Below are 12,832 nucleotides of genomic sequence, written 5' to 3'. Positions count from 1 at the left end.
CTGCCAAAGCACAGGGGGATGGCACTCGAGGCACAGTGAAGTTAACGACATCATCAAGAGGAGCCTCACCACAGCTGGATGCCCAGCTGAAAGAGAGCCCCGTTACCTAACGCCCCGTAACTCTGATGCTCTTATTGGTCGCCCGGATGGTATCACAGTGAACCCCTGGAAGAATGGCAAGCAGTTGGTATGGGACTACACGTGCGTATCAACCCTGGCTAACACCTACATTAACCTCAGTGTTGCACAACCAGGTGGCGCTGCCACCCACAGGGAAGCAGCCAAATCCCGTAAGTATAGAGAACTGGATCACCACTACAATTTTGTCCCCATTGCTTCTGAGACGCTCGGCGCCTGGGGTAAAAGTGCTACCAGTTTTTTGAAGGAACTGGGTTCTAGGCTCATTGAAACAACAAGGGACCCGAGAGCTGCAAGCCTTCTTTTCCAGCGCCTCTGTGTGGCGATACAGAGGGGAAATGCGCACTGCATCCAGGGTTCCTGCCCGCCATCTGAGGAGCTGGAGGAACTCGACAACCTATGACAACCATCTTTGTAACCCATATGTAACTCCCTTTTTTGTAACAAAGTTCAAATAAAGTAAATATATATGTGTACATACAAAAGAATGGGGGTGGTAGGAGAGGATAATATTAGTGTTCAGTGAGAAACCACAAGGTCTCCTCTGAATACTTTTTATTTTCTTCTCCGAGGCTATGGGTCCCCACATTGGCACCAGAGGTGGTACCCTCACAAATTTTATATATATATATATATATATATATATATATATATATATATATATATATATATATATATATATATATATATATATATATGCACAGACTACCCTATTCCAGTAGCTGAAGTTTATAACTTTTTAGACACTCAACCCACCAGGGGACTCGAACACTGGCCAACAAGGTGGCAGTTGCATGCTGTATCCACTACGCTATACTTCAAAGCCATAAGAGAGGTAGGAATTCTGGGGTATTTAACCAACCAGAATCCCAATCCTCTCCCAGGCGATGAGATAGTGTGGGACCTCGGATGCTCTTTCATCGGTTCCTGTTATATTCAGGAACATCCGAGCATCCGAGGTCCCACACTATCTCATCGCCTGGGAGAGGATTGGGATTCTGGTTGGTTAAATACCCCAGAATTCCTACCTCTCTTATGGCTTTGAAGTATAGCGTAGTGGATACAGCATGCAACTGCCACCTTGTTGGCCAGTGTTCGAGTCCCCTGGTGGGTTGAGTGTCTAAAAAGTTATAAACTTCAGCTACTGGAATAGGGTAGTCTGTGCATTAAGCATTTGGCACTGAGTTTTCCCATATAACAGGAACCGATGAAAGAGCATCCGAGGTCCCACACTATCTCATCGCCTGGGAGAGGATTGGGATTCTGGTTGGTTAAATACCCCAGAATTCCTACCTCTCTTATGGCTTTGAAGTATAGCGTAGTGGATACAGCATGCAACTGCCACCTTGTTGGCCAGTGTTCGAGTCCCCTGGTGGGTTGAGTGTCTAAAAAGTTATATATATATATATATATATATATATATATATATATATATATATATATAAATATATATATATATATTTATATATATATATATATATATATATATATATATATATATATATATATATATGGCCTACTCTGCCAAGACATATATGGCCTACTCTGCCAGACATATATATATATATATATATATGTCTCATTGAATATGACCGCATATTCTGTATTTACTATCTTCTGACTTAGGGTTTCTATCCCTCTTACTATTTTCTTAGCATCAAGGCTTAGCTGAAAGAGGAGTTCTCCAAAACTCATTTTCGTAATTTCAAGGTGAAGAAAAGAAGTGAATTACTATAGAATGTATTACACTTATTTATACAATTTGCACAACGTTTTGAACCTCCATGGATCATTCTCAAGTGAAAAGAGTGTTCAGGACTGGTTGATTTATACCTGCACTGAGTCACGTGATAAGACAATAAAGGTGAAAACATGGGGGGGGGGGATACATAAGGGATAAATGGGGGTGAAACATAAGAACATAAGAATAGAGATAACTGCGGAAGGCCTATTGGCCTAGGTTGTTCTATTCTTTCGTGAATTGCTTCAAGAATTTGTAATCTTCTTGCATCTTGGGTTTTGTCTATTATACAGGTATTTTTGTTCAACATTTCTCTTGTTAGGGAGATGTCATGGGCTGGTCTCATGTGATTCCTGGGGGCACCGGATTGAAGATGGCATGTCAAACGCCTCGTCAGCTTGGTCGACGTCATACCTATGTACTTAGATTGAAGGTTACATCCTTCGTGGGGCAAGTGTACATGTATACAACGCTTGACTGCTGTAGAGGGTTCTCCGTCGGCTTCGGGCTGTTTTTGATAAGGAGTTCGGAAGTCTGCTTGGCTTTGTAGAATATTATCAGGTTTATGTTTTGGTTAGGAGTAATGCTTTTTACTCCTTTATGGATTATTTTTTTCATTATTCTTTCTTCTTTTATATGTTCACTGTGCATGGTTGATTTGTAATATAATTTTATTGGAGGTATTGTGGTTTCTGTTCTAGGTTCAGGATTATGCCATCGGTCCAAGTGTCTTCTAATAGCAGCGTTGATTTCCGCGTTGCTATATCCGTTGTTCACCAATGCCTGAGTTACTCCTTCAAAATCTCTACTCACGTTGCTCCATTCGGAGCAGTGGGTTGTTGTTAATAAAAGTACACTTTAGCTGAAAAGTGGCGAACAATTCGAATAACTACTTGAATTTGGAACGAACGATGTTACATGTATTTGAATTGGATGAAAGTAATAAATTGAAATGTTCCTGTGATGTGCCACTTTATGGCCAACATGTAGTGCCTCGTGTATAATATTTGGTGCCTAAGTTGTATGATGGGGTGGTGGGGGGAGAGTAATCCTAAGGGTCTCAGCAGCGACACGTGGGACTTGTCCACTCCAGGCTCACCATAGCCTGTGCTGCTTTGAACTTTTTGTTTCGAGTAACTGAATCTAAAACAACAACAAACGACACACTGTGTCGACTCTGTGGCAACTTGGTGGGGTGAGTGCCGAGGGGGAGGCTTCTTGGGTAATTCATGGGTCCCGGGGGTCACTGTAGCGACGCTGAAGATCCGGGAAGGACTTTTTCGCTACGCTGAGGGGCCCGGAAGTGTCTCTTGCGGGCGTCTCAGTGGGGCTTGGGAGGGAACCCCTTGGTTAATGGGGGCAAAAGAGTCGGGGACCATGAGCTGGTATCCAACCCACACAAAGATTTGTGTTCATTTAGCAAACTACACACATTGCACTAATATATCATTACAAACAATTAAACAGATACATATGATTTTCAAAAAATACCCTATATTGCATACAAGGATTTTCATGTTAAGAGATAAAGTTGCAGTGTAATTGCCAGGAGAAAGCGTCAAGTTAGCATGATGATATAGCACTTGGAAGTGGTATATAAGGGCAGGATAGAAGCTTTTGATAGGAAGAAAGGTATGCCATCCAAACACTTACCATCGTTGACCGAATGCCGACTTAGGTGTGACATCGTCGATATACTGACCAGTCAAAAGTTACAAGAAAAATTTATTTACTACATTAAAACTTGGGTGGATCGTGGAGATGGAGAATGTGTGGATTCCCCAGCCTAGCAGGGTTTCCCAAAGTGGTTGGCGGGGCAGAGGAGTTTTTTCTGAGAATGTCACAACGGATTTTACATTAAATTAGGCGAGACGTGAGATAAAAAAATGAGCACACACACACACACACACACATACACACACACACACACACACAAACACACACACACACACACACACACACACACACACACACACACACACACACACACACACACACACACAAACACACACACACACACACACACACACACACACAATGGCATGATCTCGGATGCAATCTTTCCAGAGGGGTACCAGGTGATAAGAAAAGAAAGGACACAGAGACAGGGAGGAGGAGTGGCACTACTAATAAAGCGGAAATGGAAGTTTGATGAGCTGGAAAATCCGGGTACCAATGAAAGCACAAGCTTCATACATGGAACTCTGACAGTGGATGGGAAGATTGTAATCTTGATACTCTACAATCCCCCACCAAACAGTAGAAGGCCCAGGCAGGAGTACGAGGACAGCAACAAGACATGAATGGATGAACTGCAGAGGGCAGCAACTTTAGCGCATAGAATGAGAGCGAAGCTGCTGGTCATGGGGGACCTAAATCACGGAGAGATAGATTGGGAAACGAGGAATCCCCATGGCGGGGAGGAGACCTGGGGAGCGAAGCTGGTAGACGTTATTGACAGGAATTTCCTAACACAGCATGTGAAAGAAGATACTAGGGAAAGAGGAGGGGATACGCCCAGCCTATTAGATCTCATTATCACTCAGAATGTAGAAGACATCGAGCAGTTGGAACATGAAATACCACTAGGAGCTAGTGACCATTGTGTCCTAGCCTTTGACTACATGATGGAGCTTAAAATTGTGACCAAAGGACAAGAGGTCCGGGAAAGGAGACTTGATTACAGAAAAGGGGACTACAGAAGGATAAGGGACTACCTGGGAGAAATGCAGTGGGAGGAAGAACTTAGAGGAAAAACAGTGCAAGGTATGATGAACCAAGTCATATTGAAATGCAAGGAGGCTGAAGATAGATTTATTCCAACAATAAAGGAAAAAAGCAGGAGGGAATATAATAACCCATGGTTTAATAGACAGTGTCAGGAAGCAAAGGTGAGAAGCAGGAGGGAGTGGAGGAAGTACAGAAGACAAAGGACAGAGGACAACAGGATTAGATGTAACAGAGCTAGGAATGATTACATTAACATAAGACGAGTGTCGGAAAGAAATTATGAGAACGATATTGCAGTCAAAGCGAAAAAGCAACCAAAATTACTACATAGCCATATAAGAAGGAAGATGTCGGTAAATGACCAAGTGACAAGACTGAGGAAAACAGAAGGGGCATATACAGAAAGCGACAAGGAAATCTGCGAGGTACTGAATGCAAAATTCCATGGAGTGTTCACTACCGAGCCTGAGCAGCTCCCATTGTTAGAAGAGATTACCCAAGATGAAAGACTATCAGATATAGAGGTGACAGCAGAGGATGTAATGAAACAGTTGACAACACTGGATGCAAATAAAGCTGTTGGACCAGACAAAGTATCACCGTGGATACTTAAAGAGGCAGCGCAGGCTCTCAGCGTGCCTCTGGCAATGATCTTCAATGAGTCACTTATGTCGGGAGAATTGCCCAGTTGCTGGAAGGAGGCAAATGTCGTACCGATTTTCAAAAAGGGGGATAGGGAGGAGGCACTTAACTACAGACCCGTATCACTGACAAGCATCCCCTGCAAAATACTTGAAAGAATAATTAGGCTAAGACTTGTTGAGCACCTGGAGAGCATTGGGTTTGTAAACAAGCACCAACATGGGTTCTGGACAGGGAAATCATGCCTAACAAACCTTTTAGAATTCTATGATAAAGTAACAAGGATAAGGCAGGACAGAGAAGGCTGGGCAGACTGCATATTTCTTGACTGCCAAAAGGCCTTTGATACGGTACCGCACATGAGACTGCTATACAAACTTGAGAGGCAGGCAGGAGTAAGCGGAAAGGCCCTAGTATGGGTGAAGAACTACCTAACAGGAAGGAGCCAGAGGGTAATGGTAAGGGGCGAAAAGTCGGACTGGCGAACAGTAACAAGTGGAGTACCTCAAGGATCGGTGCTGGGACCAATCCTCTTTCTAATTTACGTAAATGATATGTTTACAGGAGTGGAATCATACATGTCGATGTTTGCAGATGACGCAAAATTAATGAGAAGAGTTGTGACAGACGAGGATTGTAGGATCCTCCAAGAGGACTTAAACAGGCTGCAGAGATGGTCAGAGAAATGGCTACTGGAGTTTAACACCAGTAAATGTAAAGTTATGGAAATGGGATCAGGTGACAGGAGACCAAAGGGACAGTACACAATGAAGGGGAACAGCCTACCTGTAACGATTCGAGAAAGAGACCTGGGAGTGGATGTGACACCTAATCTAACTCCTGAGGCACATATAAATAGGATAACGACAGCAGCGTACTCTACACTGGCGAAAATTAGAACTTCATTCAGAAACCTAAATGAGGAAGCTTTTAGGGCGCTTTACACTGCCTACGTGAGACCCGTCTTAGAGTATGCCGCGCCATCATGGAGCCCCCACCTGAAGAAACACATAAAGAAACTGGAGAAGGTTCAGAAGTTTGCGACGAGGCTTGTCCCAGAGCTACGAGGGATGGGATATGAAGAGCGGCTGAAGGAACTGAACCTTACGACACTAGAGAAAAGAAGGGAGAGAGGAGATATGATAGGGACATATAAAATACTCAGGGGAATTGACAAAGTGGAAATAGATCAAATGTTCACACGTAATAATAACAGAACGAGGGGACATGGGTGGAAACTGGAAACTCAGATGAGTCACAGAGATGTTAGGAAGTTTTCTTTTAGCGTGAGAGTAGTAGAAAAATGGAATGCACTTGGGGAACAGGTTGTGGAAGCAAATACTATTCATACTTTTAAAACTAGGTATGATAGGGAAATGGGACAGGAGTCATTGCTGTAAACAACCGATAGCTAGAAAGGCGGGATCCAAGAGTCAATGCTCGATCCTGCAAGCACATATAGGTGAGTACATATAGGTGAGTACACACACACACACACACACACACACACACACACACACACACACACACACACACACACACACACACACACACACACACACACACACACACACACACACACACACACACACACACACACACACACACACACACACACACACACACACACACACACACACACACACACACACACACACATACACACACACACACACACACACACACACACACACACACACACACACACACACACACACACACACACACACACACACACACACACTCGGTCCTATCTTGTTTCTGATATATGTAAATGATCTCCCGGAGGGTATCAATTCATTTCTCTCAATGTTTGCGGACGATGATAAAATTATGAGAAGGATTAAAACAGAAGAGGACTGTTTGAGGCTTCAAGAAGACCTAGACAAGCTGAAGGAATGGTCGAACAAATGGTTGTTAGAGTTTAACCCAACCAAATGTAATGTAATGAAGATAGGTGTAGGGAGCAGGAGGCCAGATACAAGGTATCATCTGGGAGAGGAAATTCTTCAGGAGTCAGAGAAGGAAAAAGACTTGGGGGTTGATATCACGCCAGACCTGTCTCCTGCAGCACATATCAAGCGGATAACATCAGCGGCATATGCCAGGCTGGCCAACATACGAATGGCATTCAGAAATTTGTGTAAAGAATCATTCAGAACTTTGTATACCACATATGTCAGGCCAATCCTGGAGTATGCAGCCCCAGCATGGAGTCCATATCTAGTCAAGGATAAGACTAAACTGGAAAAGGTTCAAAGGTTTGCCACCAGACTAGTACCCGAGCTGAGAGGTATGAGCTACGAGGAGAGACTACGGGAATTAAACCTCACTTCGCTGGAAGACAGAAGAGTTAGGGGGGACATGATCACCACATTCAAGATTCTGAAGGGAATTGATAGGGTAGATAAAGACAGTATATTTAACACAAGGGGAACACGCACAAGGGGACACAGGTGGAAACTGAGTGCCCAAATGAGCCACAGAGATATTAGAAAGAACTTTTTTAGTGTCAGAGTGGTTGACAAATGAAATGCATTAGGGGGTGATGTGGTGGTGGCTGACTCCATACACAGTTTCAAGTGTAGATATGACAGAGCCCAATAGGCTCAGGAATCTGTACACCTGTTGATTGACGGTTGAGAGGCGGGACCAAAGAGCCAGAGCTCAACCCCCGCAAACACAACTAGGTGAGTACAACTAGGTGAGTACACACACACACACACACACACACACTCACACACACACACACACACACACACACACACACACACACACACACACACACACACACACACACACACACACACACACACACTCTCGGTCCTATCTTGTTTCTGATATGTGTAAATGATCTCCCGGAGGGTATCGATTCATTTCTCTCAATGTTTGCGGACGATGCTAAAATTATGAGAAGGATTAAAACAGAAGAGGACTGCTTGAGGCATCAAGAAGACCTAGACAAGCTGAATGAATGGTCGAACAAATGGTTGTTAGAGTTTCACCCAACCAAATGTAATGTAATGAAGATAGGTGTAGAGAGCAGGAGGCCAGATACAAGGTATCATCTGGGAGAGGAAATTCTTCAGGAGTCAGAGAAGGAAAAAGACTTGGGGTTGATATCACGCCAGACCTGTCTCCTGCAGCACATATCAAGCGGATAACATCAGCGGCATATGCCAGGCTGGCCAACATACGAATGGCATTCAGAAATTTGTGTAAAGAATCATTCAGAACTTTGTAAACCACATATGTCAGGCCAATCCTGGAGTATGCAGCCCCAGCATGGAGTCCATATCTAGTCAAGGATAAGACTAAACTGGAAAAGGTTCAAATGTTTGCCACCAGACTAGTACCCGAGCTGAGAGGTATGAGCTACGAGGAGAGACTACGGGAATTAAACCTCACTTCGCTGGAAGACAGAAGAGTTAGTGGGGACATGATCACCACATTCAAGATTCTGAAGGGAATTGATAGGGTAGATAAAGACAGTCTATTTAACACAGGGGGAACACGCACAAGGGGACACAGGTGGAAACTGAGTGCCCAAATGAGCCACAGAGATATTAGAAAGAACTTTTTTAGTGTCAGAGTGGTTGACAAATGGAATGCATTACGGGGTGATGTGGTGGAGGCTGACTCCATACACAGTTTCAAGTGTAGATATGACAGAGCCCGATAGGCTCAGGAATCTGTACACCTGTTGATTGACGGTTGAGAGGCGGGACCAAAGAGCCAGAGCTCAACCCCCGCAAACACAACTAGGTGAGTACAACTAGGTGAGTACACACACACACACACACACACACACACACACACACACACACACACACACACACACACACACTCTCTCTCTCTCGGTTCTATCTTGTTTCTGATATATGTAAATGATCTCCCGGAGGGTATCGATTCATTTCTCTCAATGTTTGCGGACGATGATAAAATTATGATAAGGATTAAAACAGAAGAGGACTGTTTGAGGCTTCAAGAAGACCTAGACAAGCTGAAGGAATGGTCTAACAAATGGTTGTTAGAGTTTAACCCAACCAAATGTAATGTAATGAAGATAGGTGTAGGGAGCAGGAGGCCAGATACAAGGTATCATCTGGGAGAGGAAATTCTTCAGGAGTCAGAGAAGGAAAAAGACTTGGGGGTTGATATCACGCCAGACCTGTCTCCTGCAGCACATATCAAGCGGATAACATCAGCGGCATATGCCAGGCTGGCCAACATACAAATGGCATTCAGAAATTTGTGTAAAGAATCATTCAGAACTTTGTATACCACATATGTCAGGCCAATCCTGGAGTATGCAGCCCCAGCATGGAGTCCATATCTAGTCAAGGATAAGACTAAACTGGAAAAGGTTCAAAGGTTTGCCACCAGACTAGTACCCGAGCTGAGAGGTATGAGCTACGAGGAGAGACTACGGGAATTAAACCTCACTTCGCTGGAAGACAGAAGAGTTAGGGGGGACATGATCACCACATTCAAGATTCTGAAGGGAATTGATAGGGTAGATAAAGACAGTCTATTTAACACAAGGGGAATCCGCACAAGGGGACACAGGTGGAAACTGAGTGCCCAAATGAGCCGCAGAGATATTAGAAAGAACTTTTTTAGTGTCAGAGTAGTTGACAAATGGAATGCATTAACGGGTGATGTGGTGGAGGCTGACTCCATACACAGTTTCAAGTGTAGATATGACAGAGCCCGATAGGCTCAGGAATCTGTACACCAGTTGATTGACGGTTGAGAGGCGGGACCAAAGAGCCAGAGCTCAACCCCCGCAAACACAACTAGGTGAGTACAACTAGGTGAGTACACACACACACACACACACACACACACACACACACACACACACACACACACACACACACACACACACACACACACACACACACACACACACACACACACACACACACACACACACACACACACACACACACACACACACACACTCACACACACACACACACACACATACACACACACACACACACACACACACACACACACACACACACACACACACACACACACACACACACACACACAGGTGAAGAGGGAAGAGAGAATACGGACAGCAGACGCGAGGAAGGAGCGCAGGGAGAGAGAAGGAAATCAGAGTACCACAACCCAGAACCCTACAATCCCAGAGGGAAGTGGAGAACCCTCCTCAAACAGTGCAACAGCCACAGGGATTGGGGCACCACCCCCACATTCTACCCAACAGACACCCAACCTGCCCCATCCCCTGTCAGCCCCCTACTAAGTACCCACCTAGGGCACCCTCCCCCCACCCACCCCCCTCCCCCCACTCACCCCCCTTCTCCCCCTCACCCCTCTCCCCAGGACCTCCCTTCTCCCCCATCCCCCATGCCCTCCCTTCTCCCACATGCCTTCCCGTCTCTCCCACCCCCATGCCCTCCCTTCCCCCCTCCGCCTAAGCCCCCCACTCTCCCCCACCCCACCTAAGTCTTCCCCTCTCCCCCACTCCCCTAAACCCTCCCCTCTTCCTCACCCACCTCAGCCCTCCCTTTTCACCCACGCCCCCCAAGCCCTCCACCCTTTTCTCTCCCCCCAAGCCCCCCCCATCTCCCCTATCCCCCACAGCCTCTCCTCTCCCCATGCTTCCCCAACCCTCCCTCTCTTACCCACCCCCTGTACCCTCCCCCTCTTATCCACCCCCTGTACCCTCCCCCTCTTATCCACCCCCTGTACCCTCCCCCTCTTATCCACCCCCTGTACCCTCCCCCTCTCCCCCACCACCCCAAGCCCTCCCTCCTCCACCAATCCCCCCGTGCCAGGTCCCCCCAGCTCCAACTCACCCCAGATCCAAAAGGTCCCCCCCAGAAAAGAAGCATAAGAGAGTCAGTTTCAGGGTGATGTACTCGAACATAGATGGGATCACAAGCAAGACAAGTGAACTAAGGGAAAGAGCACAAGAAGTTAACCCAGATGTAATCGGACTCATTGAAACAAAACTCTCTGGAATCATAACGAATGCCATGTTTCCCCAGGAGTATACAGTAAGGAAAGAGAGGGAAGGTAGGGGAGGAGGCAGAGTGGCCCTACTCATGAGAAGGGAATGGAGTTTTAAGGAGATGGCCATCCCGGGCTGTGAGGAGTTCAGAGACTACATAGCAGGCACCATAACAATGGGAGGACCAAGAATAGTAGTAGCAGTAATATACAACCCTCCACCAAATGACAGGAGACCCAGTCAAGAGTATGAAAACAACAACAAGGCAGTTAACACTCTAATTGAGAGGGCAGCCTCTGCTGCCTGTAGAAATAGATCCCACCTGCTCATCATGGGCGACTTCAATCACGGAAAGATTGACTGGGAGAACAAGGAACCGCATGGAGGCAAGGATACGTGGAGAGCCAAACTATTGGAGGTGGTGACAAGCAACTTTTTAACCCAGCATGTCGGAGAACCCACAAGGATGAGAGGCAATGACGAACCAGCGAGACTCGACCTAGTCTTCACTCTGAACGACTCCGACATAAGAGAAATCGGTTTTGAGGACCCAGTAGGAATGAGCGACCACAGTGTACTGGTGTTTGAGTACTTGATTGAAGAAGGGTTATTGAACTCGAGGCGGGATACCGAAACCAAAAGGTTAGCATACCGAAAGGGAAACTATGAGGGGATAAGAAAATTCCTAACAGATATAGCATGGGAAACAGAGCTCAGGGGAAAAACGGCCCAAGATATGATGGATTACGTCACGCAGAAGTGCAAGGACGCAGCAAACAAGTTTGTCCCAGTCCAAAAGGAAAACAGAGAAATGAAGATGAGAAACCCATGGTTTATTCAAAGATGTAGGCTAGCTAAGCAGCAAAGTAAAAGGGCATGGAGAAACTATAGGAATAACAGGACACTGGAGAGAAGAGAAAGATACCAGAATGCCAGGAATGAATATGTCAGGATGAGAAGAGAGGCAGAAAGACAATACGAAAAAGACATCGCAAGCAGGAGAAAAACAACAGTAAAGGAACAGGTTATGAGATTAAGGATAGAGGCGGAAGGATTCACTACAAATGACAAGGAAGTGTGTGAGGAATTGAATAAGAAATGCCAGGAGGTCTTCACCTTAGAGCAAGGAGAAATTCCAGAGGTAAGTGAGGGAATAGCTAACCAGGAACCACTGGAAGAGTTTGAGATTAGCAATGGGGAAGTAAGGAAGTGTTCACTAGAGTTGGACGTGACGAAGGCTATAGGCCCAGATGGAATCTCCCCTTGGGTTCTAAAGGAAGGAGCAAGAGAACTGAGCCTACCACTCTCCATAGTGTATAACAAATCACTGGCAACAGGGGAACTGCCAGATATTTGGAAAGCAGCTAACGTAGTCCCGATATACAAGAAAGGGGATAGACAGGAGGCACTGAACTACAGGCCAGTGTCCCTAACCTGCATACCATGCAAGCTGATGGAGAAGATTGTGCGAAAAAAACTAGTGGAGCATCTGGAGCGAAGGAACTTTGTAACACAGCATCAACATGGGTTCAGGGATGGCAGGTCCTGCCTCACAGGGTTACTTGAATTCTACGACCAGGCAACAAAAA

This window comes from Procambarus clarkii, chromosome 83, assembly GCF_040958095.1.
Source record: "Procambarus clarkii isolate CNS0578487 chromosome 83, FALCON_Pclarkii_2.0, whole genome shotgun sequence".
Lineage (NCBI taxonomy): Eukaryota > Metazoa > Arthropoda > Malacostraca > Decapoda > Cambaridae > Procambarus > Procambarus clarkii.
Note: the sequence above shows the minus strand (reverse complement) of the source record.